General features: G+C 39.9%; 1 protein-coding gene across 2 annotated transcripts in view; it reads left to right on the forward strand.

Moving 5' to 3' along the window:
* Window positions 1-17,994, forward strand: part of CTXND1 (cortexin domain containing 1) — a 31,021-nt gene continuing 13,027 nt past the window's right edge. For both annotated transcript variants that reach the window (XM_027688724.1, XM_027688725.1), the window contains exon 1: window positions 1-487. The gene's annotated coding sequence lies outside the window, so the exon portion shown is untranslated. The remainder of the gene's footprint in view (window positions 488-17,994) is intronic.

Raw genomic sequence — 17,994 nt, forward strand, 5'->3', positions numbered from 1 at the left:
TTCATTTGAAAGAGTGCTCCTCAGCATTTAAAAAATGCATTGGCTTGAATTTGTAATGCTAACTTGAGCTCTTTCTGAAACAAAAAAATTAGAGTTCAGCTGCAAATTTGACTGTAAGTTACAGAATACGACAACTTGCTCGATAAAGAACTGTAAAGCAAGATGAAGCATCCCCAGCCCCTTTGCCTTTAAAATGCCATGGAAGCACAGAGGCTCTCGGCAGAACACCTTATCTGCTCTCGAAAGCTGTGACTCTTCATCCTTTCGTTATGAAGACCCAGGGGATTGCTTACTTAGCATACACCAGAGGCAATGGATAGGGTGAGCAGCCACTGCAGCCAGAAACCCCCAGTACAGAGCACAGGCAATTCCCCTCCACATGCAGAGACTTTGGAGCTGAATTGTGCTGAATAGAGAACCCTCCGGCTGAGCGAGCCATGTGTGCCCGGGAAGAGCAGCCACTTTCGCTCCGCTGAAAAGCAATGCAGTAAGTGACTGGGATATTGCAGCAGGCACCGGTTCCCTGGGCTAATCAGGAGCTGAAACCTTGCAGCTTCTGCTGGGAGAGAGACAACCTCCAGTCCGGGAGCAGTGTCAGGGCTGCATGATTTTTTGTTGTTGTTGTTTTTAAATGAAGTGAAGGGATCGAGTCAATATGCAGTGGCAGGGACTGTATGGTTTGCTTTGTGTGCATGTGTGGGTGTTGCAGGGGAGCACTTGCTTGTGTGTCCTGTGCTGAACTAATACTGCTCTCTTTGTAGGTTTTTTCTATAGTCATGTTTGACAGTGTTTGATCAGAGATGGTGCTTAATAACTTAATGTCAGCGGACATTTGTGTTCTCCCTCTGAATCATGCAGCATGCTTCCTGTGCTTGGGTGCAAACTATTTTCTGTACTGGTACTCTAATGCTGGATTTACAGGGGCTGTGCCTTTGGATAATGATAAATTGTACATTGAAACTATGTGCACGAGTGCCTCAGTGATGGATAATACTTTTATTTCACTTCAGCACATATGGCTAATTTCTAGTTTGTGGTAAATTGTTCACTGTGGTCTGAAATTGCAGATGCTTTTTTGGTAGAGAAATGTTTGTAAGCAGTACTTTATCATAGCATAGCTGTGGCTTTCTTCAGATTCAGATGTTCTGTTTCTGTACTCTGCAGCAGCAGCTTTCTGTTTGTACTGAGTAGGAGAGGGAAAGCATGATTTAAAGTTTGGTTTATATGAAGAGGGATTTTTACATAGTTTGAAAGTGTTTGCAAAATTAGCATTTGAGCAGTAATTGCAGGCCTTTGGAAGAAACTGCAGCATTTAAAGCAAATTTAACCATGGAGTTTTTGTTCTGTTGTTTAGGGACTAATACCAAGCTTCACTCCTCTGGTTTCTTGATACAGCTTCCTCGGTGACTTATGAGGCTCTGGCTTTAGGATAACTGCCTGCCTTGAGCCTCACTGCCATTTTGGGCTTCAAGCATGTTTAACTCTTTAAGGCAATGTATGCTAAATTTTTAAGAGAGCAGAACATGCAACTGCCAAAAGTTAGGGATCCTTTTCTTGCTGTTCAGTCAAATGTCAACATAAAATAGCCATCAGTCTCCTGTAAAGGAGCACTAATGAAAGTAGTCTTTGATTTTCCAACTCAATTCTTGTTTAAAAGTTGGGGTTTATTCAGTTATTGTAAACTATTGGGAAACTTATAGAAAGTCTTAACATAATGAAGAAAAAAAATTCCTCTGATACATCTGTCATTTTAGCTTTGAGCAAAATTTGTGGTGTCACTATATTTGAAGGGGTAATTCTCAGCAATTAGACAAATGAAGTTCAGTTTCTGCTGGAAGAGTTTTTGCAGACATGCTGCTGAAGATGTGTGTAGTGTTGAGTCCCAGGCACAGATAATGATACCAAGAGGTACCCTGGAAGTTCTGGCACCCTTTCACTCCTGTGCAACATGCATGTCTTGGAGTCTTTTCTCCTCGGGACTGATGCTCAGGTGCTGCTAAGAGCTGTTTCCTCTGATGCTGCGGTCAAGAGAATTTTCTTCTTTTTGCCTAAGAGAAGCCTTGTGACATATAGTGCTATTGAGTTGCAATTGTTAAGCTAATGAGCAATTAATAAGCGATAATTATTCTTCATTAGCTGTACAACTTTGAAGATGGACAAATCTACAAGGAGGGAGAATCACATCTCAATCTGATCTGCTCCCCTCTTCCTTTTTTCTCCAATCCCAACTTCTCCCTGACTGTTTATGGGCATTTAGTAGGTGTTACAGTTGCTCTCCTTCAAGGACCTGAACCTAGGATTAGTGCAGTTTTTCCAGTCACAGATTCACAATCTGGGTGTGTCTCATCTGTTCCTGTTTTCTCCATCTAGATATCCAGCAAAGCCAGTAATGAATTTAGAACATAGGAGGATTTATTATAAGATATCTCTGACTGAGCATTATTAACCTAGTGTTGGTTTATCTGCCATGAGGAAAGAGCAGGGATTTTACCTGTAACTAGAATATGCTCAGAACACACAGTTTTGATGACATTATCATCAGATATTTTCAGGTAAACTAATTCCAGTAATTTGACAAGCTACTGTTTTCAAATTATTTTCTCTGAGGAAAAAAAGCGGGGGAGGAAAAGAAATGCAAATAAGAGTTGGATGTTGGAAAAACATTGGATTTATAATGAGAATCACCAGACAAAAAGAAAGATTATGGCTGGTTTTATGCCTTCATGCAATTCTGAGTCTCTAATCAGAATGTGTTTCCTGAACTGGAACCTCAGAATTATTTGCTAAATATTATTGTTCATGTCAAATGTAAAATGGAGCACATTAGGAATAAAATCTAATTTCCCAGTCTAGAGTAAGTATATTGGTAAACAAACATTTTCACTTCTTCATCTTGTCTGTAAGTAACACTGGCAGGAGCTTTTCCTTAGAAGTCAAGTTCATTTTATTGCATTGCAACCTCGGAGAGATACACACAGAGGGAAGTTTACTAATTTTTTCCTACATTGCCAGTAATGAGTGGCAAGTCAATTTAATTAATGAAGAGCAGTTGCTTAACATTTGTAGTCACCTCAACTACTTTAATTTGCATCACTGTATTTCTACCAGTTTTTGACGCGTAGAAGCACTGACAACATTCCCTGACAGTATGAAACACGACTGCACCATCGTGTCATTCAAGTACAAGAGACAAAACTTCCCGTACAAAACTGCATAAAAGAATATACAGTGGGTGGATAAACACGCTGCATAATTTCAAAGCACAGTGAAAACGTGTGTCATAGTTGCACCAGGAACCAGCGGCGCAGACGGTGTTACATTAAAAGATACGACATTCGGCACATTCTCAAAGAGATAAGTTTAGCTGTGTTTGTACAAGAGCAGGGAATATTTGTACCATCCTTAGTAGAGCTGTCATGTTTATAAAGAAATATATCTTACAGCTAGTGACGTGCAAAATGTGCCACATACATAGTCAAGACTTTCTTTCTGACTACAAAATAAAGGACATTTTCTTCCTTTCTTGTTGTTCAAGGGTAGACTTTCTGATGGCGCCAACTACTTAGATATGCTGCATAGTAATTATTTTATTCATATGTATGAAAGCAGATCTCTTAGAATCTTCATTATACTTATCTGCTGTGAGCATCAAGATTGACTTTAATTGAGATTTTCAGATATATGGTTAGACAGTCCATTTTTAACAACAAAATGAATATGCTATTATTTTCTACTATCACTTCTTACCAAGGGCAATTGCTTAATACTCTGTAATAGCTACAATTCAGGATATTTCTTTTGCCACAATGACTCACTTCACTTTCCACACCCACACAAACCCCAGAACCCACTGTGAGTAAAGCAGCAGTGCGATAGTATTCAAGGAGGATTAAAGGACTAAGATTGAGAACTTCCTAAAGCCTGCTGCCTGAGCTGTTGTTTTAAACAGGAGCAAAAAACAACGTACCTGCCTTTTTCAAGTGTTGCTTGAAAGGTGTAGATATGCACCCAAAAACTGAGCAGAATCAGAAAGATCACACTCTATGGTTTGCAAGGAACCTTCAAAGTGCACCTGGTAAGGCAGTCGACCTCCAGAAGACACAGAAGAACTGCTTTGTAATTCCACCACCTCCTGTATCTGTTTCTTAAAGCTTTAGGCAAGAATTCTGGCATCTGGCTTTTTGGAGAATAATTCAATGCATTGAACTTTAAAATAAGGCTATGAAAATATGTATTCTAACAAACTTGATCATCAGTAACAAACTATAAATCAGATATCTGATTTTCACTGAAACATCTAGAAGAAACTCCAAATGCCATTTGCTCAGCTCTGAATCTTCAGGAGTTAGTTCACAGAACATTTATTAATGTTTTCGTTCGTTTTGAATGCAAATACAAAGGAAACAACGTGAACTAAACAAGAGTGTACTTAAACAATGGCTGCAGAGACACACACCTTTTCTCAGCATTATTTTGGCATTTGAGTTTCAAATCTATTTTGTCCAGCTCTGGGCAGACAAAACCCCTGGGGGTCCTATCCATGGATACTCTGAATTCATAGTAGTCAGCCAGAGGGATTCCTAGACAGGAAGAACATCACATCCCCAGTGTCAGTCGGTACTTTGTTCAGAGGGAAAGATGAGGAAATGAGACAGAAAGTTGTTGAAAACACAGATGCTCACATTTCTTCTGCTAGAAACACAGAATTACGTATTTCTTTTTATCATAAATCACAGGTTTTCCTTCAAAGCTTTACTTTAGACTTTCAATCAGTGCTGATGGCTGTAAAGAACCCCACGCTCAAGCAAATTTAAATTATCTGGTGGAGAAGCCTCCCATTTCTCTCCCTACCCTGTCTGATTGATTTCATGATTACTGGAAAATGTGCTGCATCACACATTCAGTTTGTATTATAAACCAGTCTAAAGTAGCTGATGTCACCATCCGATTTTGTTTCCATATTCAAATTCAAGTTCCCACTCCCTTTGTCAGCATCACCAATATATCTATGACTTCTTACCAAATAACCATAACACACCACATGTTGCAGAATTTTTCTGGATTTTCACCAGTTTAGTTTAGAATTCACCCTCAGTCTGAACATCGCTCAGCTAGGAGGAGATCCATCCTAGAATCACAGAATGGTTTGGGATGAAAGGGGCCTTAATGCCCCTTCCTGCCACATGCAGGGTCACCTTCCACTAGACCAGGTTGCTCAAAGCTCCATCCAACCTGGCTTTGAACACTTCCAGAGAAGTGATTTTTGGAAATCCTGGTGAGAACCAGAAGCCACATCAAAGACTTCAAAAAACAGCGGCACTGAAAAGAAGAGGAAATCTTAGCTCTCAACACAGAAGGAGCCAATTTTTGTCAGCAAGATTTGTCAGGAAAGCATCTCCCATTATTAGAAGTCCAAATAATAACAAATCATAACTACTCAAAGTCATGAAGCTCAAATAAACCAAATCAAAAAGACTGAACTGTGAAAAAAATAAACCTTGCATTCATTTTGTCTTCTATTTTGGGGGACTCTTTAGGATTTATGCTTCAAAAATTTCATCTAGAAGCATATAAGAGCATTTTGGAAAAAGGAATTTTATATCCTTGCACAGTAATCTCACCAGAGCTTCAAAAGCATCACTGCATATGAAAATCACACATGGCTAAAAGTTAGATAACCCCTATATAGAGAATCACAATTTTACAAAACATTGCTTTCTTTTTTGTTGTTTGTTTACAATTTTACATGCCCATCTTTGTGTCTTACAGCCAGTGGAAATGTTTCCTAGGAAGACAAATTGAGAGATTTTCTACTGTCTGCATCAGCAAACCACCAGAAAATAGTGTTTTCTGGATTATATTCTGCCTCTGAGTTCACGATATCATCACTGCAGTTTTGCAAGTTGCAAACAAAAGGCAGTCAGAAAGAAAATACACAAATAAAGCTGATCCGATCCTTGTTCAGCTGCAAAAGTATTCAGAAAGATCTCTCCTTGCTCTTTTCATGTGCTGTATTTGGTCAGCACACTGAAGATGACTCGCATTTTATTCTCTCCCATTCAGACTCTGTCACACCGTTACAGCCTTTACAGTTCTCATCTCCATGTTCACCATGGGTATTTTCTGGGAAGAAGCAGATTCTCCTGTTTGAAAACACCTGCTTTCGCTTCCTGTCAGATCTTAGTAATGAACTCTTTTAAGAATTGCCTGGAGAATGGGGAACAGGTTGCTAATAGGAAGTTAAAAAACAAAACAACAAAAAAAAGAACCCATAATTGCACCTGTAAAGGAGTTTTTCTCCAGTTGCCTTCTGCTTTGGGTGTTGATGCCAAATCTGTGGAAGGCAATGAGGAGACTCCCACTGACTTTGCATCAGAACCTAAGAGACTTCTATGGAAGGTATGTTGACAGTATTTTTGGTAATCTACAGCCACTTGGCATTTGCAAAAGTTCTGCTGCAGGAAAAAAGAAGTGCAGGAGGTCGTGACCTTGCAAACCCTGTCCATGGTGAGCAGCTCCCACTGTGCAAACACCCAGCTCTCCTCAGGGCCTTTATTTGCTCAAGTCCTTGCACATACATTAAAGATTCATAATGGGATTGTTGTAGACAATTAACTTATGTACCATCCTGTTGTTTCCTAATAGTGTTCTGATTTAAATTATGTGTAGAGCAAAGGAAATAATATGTTAGAAGACAAATGAAAGCATAATACAGGCACAAATAAAATCTGGTTACAGATGGAATTTAAGTAGATGGAATAACTTTTCTTATGAAGAAATACTGTGCTTACGGAGGGTGTTTTGTATAGTACTCTATAGCCTGGGATTTGATTTAAAAAGCCCTTTAGACATCCTTAGATCTCAAAATGTAGAGAAAAGCAGCAAGGGAATGTATGTGGGTTTGGTTTTTTTTAAGCATTTACTTTATATAATCCCTGTAAACCTGAGATTTTGGTAAGAAATACTAAGTGCATACAAATGAAACAGGTTCTCTAAAAGAAGCAAAACCCCCAAAAAACCCCAGTAAGTCACGATTTGGAAGGAAAATGCAAGAAGCATATATCCACATGAAGCTTCCTTAAACTGTATTTAGTGCTAAAGCATTTATTGTCTTTAATCTAAGAGAAAAAGCAGCGTGTCACCTGAATGGGTCCCAGCTGAATACACCTGTCTGTCTTGACGAAGCAGCTGAGCATTTCAGCAGCAGCCACAGGAAGGGGAATATTCACACACCACTTCATTTCAAGCTTTCTGGGCAGACTTGCACAGCAATGAGTCAGGGAATGGCTGATATCAGTATTTGTCTCCAAAACTACCCCATGACACCATGACTGATTCAAAAGGACACTGTCTGGCTGTTAAGAAGCACAATTCATACAGAAACCATCACTGGCTGTAAGAGTAAGGGGTTGAATAAAAGTAAAATACAGAGAGGGCATTTAATATATAGTTGTGTACACAAACCTTAGGGTTCATCTTTGGGGTTTCCACCAGCTGCCCACTAAACAGGCAACTGAGAAGGATTTGAGAGCCACTGGAGCCCACAAACAACACCATTTTTTTGTAGCATTTGTCCACATTATGAAAAGAATAGACTAAGTTTCTCATGAAACAAAGAACACTCAGAGCTTTTCTATTCCTCTTTTGTTTTCAATACTCTGAACTTCCCTCCTGGAGCTTGTACACCTGAAGCAATAGTACCTTAGGAGCACTGCTCTCTGCCCCAGCCCGTGGGCAAGGGAAGTACAGATTAAATACAGCAGAGATTGCACCAAAACCTGCTGTCTGACTCAACAGAACAGCTTTCTTCTGCTTCCCCTGCCGCTGGGATCTAGCTTTAAAAGTGATGTTATGTTTTCAGGTGATATTTAATCAAGCAGACACTGTTCATAAGAAAACACCTCAACTGTCTGTTAGGCTTCTTTTTTTTTGTTTTTCCTTGTGGTTAATGCTGAAGTATCCATGTACTGGGCATGGAACAAATTGTTCCATGATACTTCCCTGGGTTTCAAACATCTGGACATGCTGTACGTGTGTAGGTGGAACTTATCAGCCTTCCCATCACTTGCAAATATGAAGGATCAGACTCACCATTTATCTACACCACAGGTACCATTGTTATCATAGCAACCTGGCCCCAGGGATTCAAATTTAAAGTATGTAAACATGCCACCCTCAAAATCATTTCTATGTGCTCCAGAGACTTCACTGGGCAGTTTGGCAACAGAGAACCACACTGATTTCTTCTTAGTTAAAATCACAGGATTTAGTTTAAAACTGAATGTGACAGACTGGCTGTGTAAGGGACCCACATTTGCAACCAACCTAGGCTGAGCTTTTTTTATGAACTCTGGGATTTAGTGATTTAAACTTATTTGGTTTTCTGAGATGGACTGAGAGCTCATAAGCAGTCTATTACTCTGCCTCAGACGACAAGAGGTAAATTCTAAAGATACATGACCTTGGTTGCTTGCTGTGTTGGCAATATAACCCTACTATATTGGAAGTAATTTGCTAATAAAAAGTTCCCTACCCCATCTGCAGTTATGGCCACTGCAGTTATGTGTTATGTGATAGCAATAACTGAAACACATCAACATGAACTTTGCTAGAAATAGCTCTAACACAGCTTTGAAAGCCACTTTTTCAGGTGAATGAAGTAAAGAGAAACTTTTTCATCTTCAGGAAACATGAGCCTTCCCAGTGCACTTCAAACTTGGCCAACTGGAAACAAGTGCTGTAGCAAACTGCTGTGGAGTCTGTTTGGAAGCCGATTCCAGAACAGGAGTTGAAATAAATGAATTTGGCATCTAAAAGGAGGTTTTGTGGAGTCAACGCTTTCTAAGCAGAGGACAGAGAGAGATTTGGCAAGGTTGGTGCATACATTATTGACATTTTAATGTCACAAAGGGGTAATCCCAGGTCTAACTGAGCCAGCTGAACTTGTGGTGGTCTTGAAGCCCACCCTTCTCAGGTGTAGGGATTAAGTGACCACCAGTGTGGGTGGGGGAAGTGTTAGAGGCTGTCAGAAAACACACACATGCCAAAAAATCCACTCCACCATTTTTGTACTAACCTGTGATTTTCTGCATGCCCTAGTACTCACCCCCCAAAGATAAAGCTTTTATGTGGGTAGTTGTCAGAGAAGGAGCACATGGAAATGTTGAGAAAGGGAATAATTCATGCCTTCTTTTGGTTGTTCAAACCAAAATAGTTTTTCTAAGGAATCATTCCGAAATGAAAATCAATGATGGTTGGCATCATACTCAGAACATTGCCTTGGGACACTGAAGTACACAAATGCTTTGCTGATATTTTGGACACAGCGCAGAAGAATTTTCCAAGTGATTTTCCATCTCCCAGCAAGGAAAATATTGTATTTTCTTATTTACATGTTTGTATCTTAAGCAAGCATCTGCAAAACATCCATGCCTGCAGCAGTTTTTTAAAATTAATATCAGAGGAGGAAATAACACTGGCACTTTAGCAGAATTTTATCTGTTGGATTTGCTAAGAATGGGATACTCTGTGTAAAGAAAGTCTTGTTTCCTTATTTGCGTAAGGATCAGAACCGTTGTCTTTAGCTTTCTTTTCTCCTGACAATTTGTTCCTGTAATCTCCTTATGTTCCTACTTTAAAACCTCTGGCTATATTGAGAGGTAGCTTAACTGACAATTTAAGCTACCCATTAGTAAACATAATAGGAGGCAATGGAGCAAGTCACCCTGCAAAGAGAGAAAAAACAATAAACTACGGGAATTTGTGCTGCCTCACCTACTGTTTTTTATTCCTTTAAAAAAAACCCTGTTACTTTCAACACTTTCTTTCTTCCTCCACTTGCAAGTCACATCTGCTCATACTAGTAAATAGTTTACACCATGGTTAGGTCTGTTCTAAGGAGATCCTGGACATTAATCAGTGGCAAGCACAGGAACGGCACGTCTGGAGGACACAGAGTCTGTGCATGTCCGGGTTAGTGAAGTGGCCAGATTTGAGATGGGCCAAGTGGCCTTGTTTGGAGGCACATAGAGCTCCTCAAATGGCTCAGCATCAGCTGAAAGCATCTTTTCAACTGCAAGGTAGATGGTGTTACAGAACCTCAGCTGAAAAATCACACAACAGGTGATAACTCCAGGTAACTCCTTCTCAGAAATGGGGAGGAAGAGGCAGAGAAGCCCTGGGAACCTCTCAAAGGACTTTGCCATCTCTGTTTCTCTGGGCAAAGATCATGGGCAATAACCAAATACAGTTGATATGTTATTTCAAATCTGTTTTCTGCAAGAAAACCAGGATTGCTTTACTCTGGAGTTAGAGCAGTACCACCAAGGTGTCCTATTCCTCAGGGAGAAAAGTGCTGTGTTGGAGGGAATTCTTCTAAACCACCAGAGTCCCAGCTCTTTGACCACAACATTTTCCTTGTTCTTTCCTCTCTTCATCATATGATCCAACAAAGTGTCCCACCCATTGAATATCTGGAAAATGTGATAAGATTGATCAGGAAAAGAAAAATTTCTTCCCCAGCTCTATTAAATTCATTGGGTGTCCTGAGAGAAGAGGATTTTGGACAACAGCAGGATATATGATTGCAAGCTGACATTAATTTTATTACACAACTGCCCAATAGCACTTTTCTGAAATATTTGGAGGTTCTATGGCATAGAGAAAGTCAGCATTTTTTAGAGCAGTTTAAGCCATAAAACAGAGTAGTAACCAGCAGGGGAAAATAAGACCGGCTGTTCCTTCAGCATTTTTGAGTGATTAGATTAATTTTCAACCTTTCCTGTGCATGATCTATTATTTAATCTCCCACCTTACTTCATAGCAGCAAACAACAGCTTTCTATTCTAAACTTTTGTTTTTCCTCCATTATTAAAGCATTTCTGTCTACAAGAATGGATTTTTGCTGAATGCTGCTGTAAGAGAGATGAAAAAACAGGAGCAGCTGCAAACAAGGCTTCAAATGCCTATGCCAGTCCTCCAGAGTGCATGTTAGTGCCATGTCACTGCTGCTGTTGAGCATATTCTTTACCTTGAAAGCCAAATCAAAGAGAATTTTAAAATAAGGAATAATATTAGAAGACCAAACATGAGGAAAGCAAGGTCTGATCCACTACTTACTAACATAAGTGAAATCAGAATTAAGCTTTCTTAACCAGGATCTCCCATATTTGTACTATCATGAAATAAAAAAAATCAGTGTTCTAACTACAGCTCATATCAGAGGAAAAAGGAGGAAGACCATCAAGTTACTACAATTTTTTTTTACTTTTCTGATATAACATGGGCTATTGCTTTTCTTTTTTCATTTAATCTCCTTGTAAGATTATCTTAATGAGTTTGCCCCTGATTTAAAGAACTAAGTACAACGGATGAATTCTAGTTCTGAACAGACTTTCTTGGCAAAAATTTTGATTTCTATTCTTATAGTTTCTTCTGGTTGTATTAGCACTTTCCTTTATTTCCCTCCACAGCTCTGGCTAATATAAACTTGTATTTGATTAACATGTCACTTATTGAGCCCATAAACAGATTGGCAAGCAGGGTGTTAAATAACTAGTAAAGGTCTTGTAAAAAAACACGTTTAGCAGGTGAGAATATGTTTGAATGAATAACAATCACATCAAAATGGAGAAGATAATTCCATATATCTCTTTTTTATGTACTTTTAGATCTCAGTAACTTTCTGAGAAGCTACGTTTAAAACACTAGCATAAGCACAGAGCAGAAAACCTGGAGTAATTTTGATCCTTCTCAAAATACGCTGCATTTGCTTGTACAGCAGAACAACTACAGGGACACTGAAAGGGTGCTGCGAAAATCGCTGCTCCATAAAGTCCTTACTGACTGCTGTTTAGAAAAGGAAATTGTGAAGGAATAAAAGCACTTTTTCACCAGGTTACAGAAAAGAAGGATGAAGGAATAGTTTCCAGTTGCTGGAAGTAAAAAAGGCAAGGAAGTGCAAGTGCATGCAAAGAGGGAAAACCACAATTCTCCTTTGCAAAGAGGAAGAAATGATGAGCAAAAGGCACTCAAGAAAACACTTCTAAGCCAGCCACAGGAAAGATTTGTATATAATCAACTTCTCTTTGCTGCATAGCAGTTGCTGATGTATTTCCATGCAAGCTGATGTTGTTTTCCCTGCTTGAGTGGCATAGCAATAATAAATACATTTATTATTCATCAAATGATATCAAAGTATTTTAACATGCCTCAGCGGTTCCAAAGTGCTCAAATCGCAGCAGTACAACACCCTGCTCACCTAATTTGCTGCATTAACAGCCAAATATTATAGTTTTAACTTTAAACTTTCTGGACAGAATGGAGAATCGCTTAGGTATCCAGAGTCAAACCCTTAAAAAGATTTTTCTCTTAAAAACCCCACACCACCACCACCCCCTCTCCACCCTCCCCCCCCAAAAAAGCTGGGATTCATAAAATTCACCAGCCTCAGAGGGTGTCAAAAGAGGAAAAGGATGGTTTTAAGGTAGAGGCAGATCAATAGATAGATGCTCTAGTATGTGCGTGCACTGTTATGTGTGATTTGATTTGTTTGGGGTTTTTTTATATACACGAAAATAATAATAAGAAATGAAGGAGGAATCAAGATTTCCTCTTGTGGTTTTCTCTGCTTGCTGTTTGGAAGCAAGCCTTCATGTTGCTGACTTAACTGGCCACAGGGTCCCAGCCTACATTTACATGATGGAGAGCTCTGCATTGCATTTTCCTGAGTGCCACTGCATGCCAAAGCAGATGGAAGGTGATTTATGGACTTTGTTGTTTATGGGGATAGATGAGGACAGAATTATGCCTAGATCACTGTGTCCCAAATAATTCCTTGAGGTTATCAAGTTTGCACAGCACTGTCTTATGTTAAGTTTATGCCAGAAAAAAAAAATAAATCAAAATAACAGGAAGGGAACCACTGAAGCAGAATGCAAAGGGAATGTCCAAAGCACATAGTGCTTATCTATCTACAGCTGAACCACATCAACCAGGGAGAAGTTTTGTTCCCAGTTACTGCTCAGTGCTTCCAGTGAAACACTCCCAGATTGCATTATTGTCACCAAATCCAGCATTTGGTGAACTATATCTACAGTTAGAGTCCTGCAACATTTAGGGTATAAGCAAATGAATCTGAAAGCTAAATAGTTTTTCTTCTTAAAAGATTAGCACTTCAAACATCTAATGGCAGTTACCAATGTTGTGTCCTGTTAAATACACAGAGAAATCATTCACTGACCTAAGAGCAGCCTGAGATAGAATGAGCAATAAAAGCAGGATACTCTGCTCTTTCAGGAGCCTGGAGATGACTGCCATTCTTGAAAAGGGTTCAGAGACACCATAGACACGATCCTACATGATCAAAACTGGCAGCAACATCTCACCAAGATGCAAAATAAGGCTGAAAATGCATATGCAAGTCCATTGGTATTGATATTATTTATTGCATGTCTCCCAAATAAGAATGTGGAACTCCAGCTTCTGAGTTCTGGCAGTGAAAGAGCTGCCATTCATGAACTTCAGCACATCTCAGGAGCTAAGGCTGGTTTTGTCATTTACTAATATCACTGGAGTTTGAAACTTAAAACAGAACTTGTTGCAACTCTGACCAAAGGTTTATCCTGGGGAGTTCTCTTTTTGGTATGTGAACTCTGGCTTTCATAGTAATAAGGTCAGAGGCTGACAAACTGGCTCTTGTTTAGGGAAAATGCTACTGAAGGGGTTATATGAGGCTGTGGTCTCGGTCATTGTGGGATAGAATTCACCATTCAGTTCCAAAATGGAAAAGTCCAGTTAAATGCTCTTGAAAAGGTCCTGTGCTAGGAAGAAAAACCTTCCAAAATAGATTTCTATCTACTTGATCCAAGTCCGCAGTTCTTTAATGTTACTGTAAGCAGTAATGGTTTTGTTCTGCAAGACAAATACCCATTGATTTGAGTTTCTAATGACTGCTAGGTCAGGCTTGCTATATATTTGCTTAATTAATTTCTCTGACCTTTCTTCCATTTAATAGTCAGGATGACAAACTCCCATTTTACCAGCTCTGTGGATGTTAGTCTGAAGCACCTACGATGTCAAAGGCTTTGTATTCATTTACTAAGCAGGTTATTTTAAGCCTTTTTTTTTTGAAAATATGCCTGGTCAGCATAGATTTACGATTTTTTTGTTCAGCTCAGTCTCATACAATTTGTCACATGGATTTAGATTAATTCATACACATTGACCTACAGGAAAGAGATGGTTAGTCTTTCTTGAGATATGAGGAAATAATCTGAATTCCAAGGAGGATTTCAGATAAACACATTAATTTTCAGAGTTTAAAAGTTCCTTCCAACTTGTAATTAGCAATGCTTCAATTTTCTGCCTTGATATTCAAAAACAGAGGTGGAGACTGGGAGGAGAAGCACCATATCCAGTCCAGAGACTGCAATGTACAGTCTGTTCTAGGTGCCATCCAGCAAACCAAGCACAGACTTGGGGCACGAATTTAAATCTGACAGTATTAGTTGGACTTAGGTTAAAAGTCAGAGGCATAGGAATAGTTTGGTTCTTGAATCCTTCCTAGGAATCCCTGTTCTTATTCAAGTCTACAAGAATTCAGGAACCTGAATGCAATTATATATCTTGTCCCTAGTGCTTTATTCTCAGGGCCACCCCGAGGACCTATGTAAAGTCAGGCATGTGCTTAAATCCTTATGTGAAAATTGCATCCAGATAAGTGATCTAAAATTAAAATATCACCCCGGCTCTTGTATATTTGCAAATCAAATTTGCTTTGACAACAGGTTAACATAAGATACAGCTGAGACAGAGAGCCTAGAGCTAGATGGGCTGTGTGATTTAAGGCTCTGCAATTAAAAGACAAAATGCAGAGATGCTGCCTTTTCAAATGTGGGTGTTCAAGTTCCGCCAGGACCCTGCTGTCTGCGTGAGTGCCAGCGAACTGAAGCGGTTGCCACGCTACTTCATGGAAAATTATCAAGTCAGTGATTTATTTAGTCCGTTTAAAAAGGTGGGATAAAACACTGGGCTGGTATTGCCGTGGTGATTATGGTGTTATTATTTTTTTTTAATTAATATTGAGCAACCTGTACTGCAGCCAACTTCAAGACACTTCAGAAGTGCACTCATTCTCTGGCTGGAGAACAAAAGCCTTCATTCTAGACAAGGGTAGGATAAATAATGTTTTCATTCTAGGACCCTACAGAAAACTACTTTTCCAATACTAGGAGCATCTGTCTATGTATCTTCCATGCACAGACAGAGAAAACAGACTTGATTTTCCTATCTCATCTTACAAAGAAAATACCTATTTTTTCCCCATCTCTGAGACACGAAATGTAAGCCCAGAACAGATGGAGTCCCAGGCCTGAAGAGCCCACAGAGGAAAACCTCAATTCCCATCTCCCCATGCTTCTGTAACTCAATGCACTATTTACCAAGACAGAGCCAGACATGGTTACCCTCACCCTGATGACCTGGGATAAATGATTATTTCCACCTCTCCATCCCAAACCATCCATCACTCTCCCCTTCCTGGCAGAGCCCCTGCAGTTTGCTGGTGTGGCTGACTCTGTGCTGTCTCAGAGTGTCACTCAAAGTGTCTCCCTGTGTTACTCCCAGACCTGCTCTGGGTTGTCAAGGGGGAAGTTTCTTAATGCTTTTGACTGAGGTGAAACAACACAGATTTTTATACCAGAGATTTGGCATTGGGGTAAAGAAATACAAAGAGCAGCTGGGCACAATACTCCCAGCTCGTCATGTCTAACCACTAACCTCTGCTTCTTTCTAGCAGCTGAACTTTACATTAACCACTGGAAAAGATTCCTCCAGCTCACATGGGAGACAGCAGGATTTTGGTGCTGATATTGCAATTGGCCCTCAATTGAGGTCAGTGGGGCAAAGGCAGGTGACAGTACCAAGTGATACTATCTGAGTTGTGGAAAACCATGTTAATTCAAAGCTGCCTGACCCAGAGAAGAGACACTTTGTTAACTGCAAACTCATCCTGGTGCAATGGTATAACACCATGTTGTGTTAAATCCGTAACAGAACAGCCTTCAAAAGCTATTTTAGTCAATTAATAACAGTTGGACTCTTTAGCACATAGTTACCATCGTCTACTTATTATGTACTTAAAATGCAATTATAGACAGGAAAATAATGTTCGTTTTCTATTGACCTCGTTTTACTCGAGTGAATTGAGTCTACTTCTCATCTGCATTCACAGTCCCAGCTGCTTCCTGACTGAAACAGATCCTGTAGGCTTTTTATATCCAGTAGCAATGCAGCAGCACCATATGTAAGGCCAGGGTGTGTGGAGGAGCTAGGATGTCTCCTGGCTCCTGAATTTTAGACTGTTCCAAGTTCCATTGCGGAATCATTCCCAGGATGGTGATTCATGAGGTAGCAAAGAACTTCCATCCAGTTCCCAGGCTAAGTTTTTAGGGTTAGGAAAGCAGTGTTGTTTCTGAAGCTTAAGAGAGTCCCTGTCTATAACAGAGCACATCTCTGAGACTATTAGTTATCCAACAGACTGGCAGTAAAGTAAAAAGAGTGAATATACAATGAAGTTTTCCTAAACATACATAAATAGCAAACCATCACACTTTCATTGGAAGAAGCAAAATTTGCAGACAGGACAAGTTATTTTGGTTTGAAACGATGCATGAAGACAGTCCAGCCACGGAAGGCAGGTGCATTTCAACAACCGACAAACTGCATCTGAAATTCAGGGCAGAGCACAAGAACTCCCAAACCCATAAATGCTCATGTTCCCTGAATGTCATTGATGCAAGTCACTTGCTACCATAATTAGCCCTGTCAGAAGATCTGAAATAGAAGGGAATGGAGGGGAGTCCCTGCAGCATAAACTGGCAGGTCCATGTACCAGAGTGGTGTGCAGTAAGGATGCCCCCAATTTCTCAAAAGCAGATCTGCATTTATTCCTAACCATGGCACTTACAGTGTCATTTGATGGACAGATATGCATAGGCTGGCTACATTTCACCATCAGATTGCTAATACAGTTTCAAGGTTATATTTTTAAGAAACCTGGCAAATTCTTTGGTTGGTATCCACTGCAGTAGGTCACCAAGAAAAAAATACAAACAAACCCACCCCAGTGCAGCATTCAGAAAACTACTTCATAAGCTTAAGAGAAGTTTTGAGCTGGGACAAGACAGCCTATCAGGACTTAAGACTACTGGAAGACTTACTTCAAATTATACCTACAGAAGATGACAAAGGAATAATTTGGACACCATTCTTTGTGCTCAAGTGTAAGTTTTTATGCTGCTACTGTAATATTTAAACACTTTCTATTTAATATTGCATATCAAATAGAAATGGCCATATCAAACATCAGGTAATTGCTGGCACTTATTTTTCAAAGTCAAAACTCTGCTTGGACTTCCCTTTGAGAAAATTAGGGTTTTATTAGCTGGCAGAGAAGGGGAGGTGATACCAAGGGCAATTTGGCTTGGGAATGCAGTGTTCCCATCAGAGCATCCTTTCTGGCAGTGAGGTTTTCCTCAGAGAGAAAGTTCAGCAGGATTTCCTGAGACTGCTTATCTCTCAGACCTGATTTTATGGAGGCCTTGGAAGACATTGAGGTGGTGCCTTCAGCCATAGGGACCCACCCAGCAATGCACAAACTCCACTGTCTTTCTCACTGCATAGTCAGGAGTGAGTCAGTGTGTGGGATAAAAAAAGTTGAGGGGGAGGAGGGTTAAAGTTTGTGCTTCTGTCATATCACTGCACAATATGGGAAATGCCAAGTGTAGGCTGCCAGCCTATACAGCCCACTGATTTCATATAGATGTCTTGGAAGCACAAACCTTACTCACTCTGAGTATCACATTGGATCTCCCTCTCCTCAGCCCTGGCCCACCAGATGTCCATGTGAATAATAAAGCTGCCCTTGATTTTCCTGCTCACGGGGGACATTTGCCACAGAGATGATGACATTTGTGTTTTGGTTAGCCCCAAAAC

This window comes from Neopelma chrysocephalum, unplaced genomic scaffold (assembly GCF_003984885.1).
Source record: "Neopelma chrysocephalum unplaced genomic scaffold, ASM398488v2 Primary Assembly neopelma1_75, whole genome shotgun sequence".
NCBI classification, from domain to species: Eukaryota; Metazoa; Chordata; class Aves; order Passeriformes; family Pipridae; genus Neopelma; species Neopelma chrysocephalum.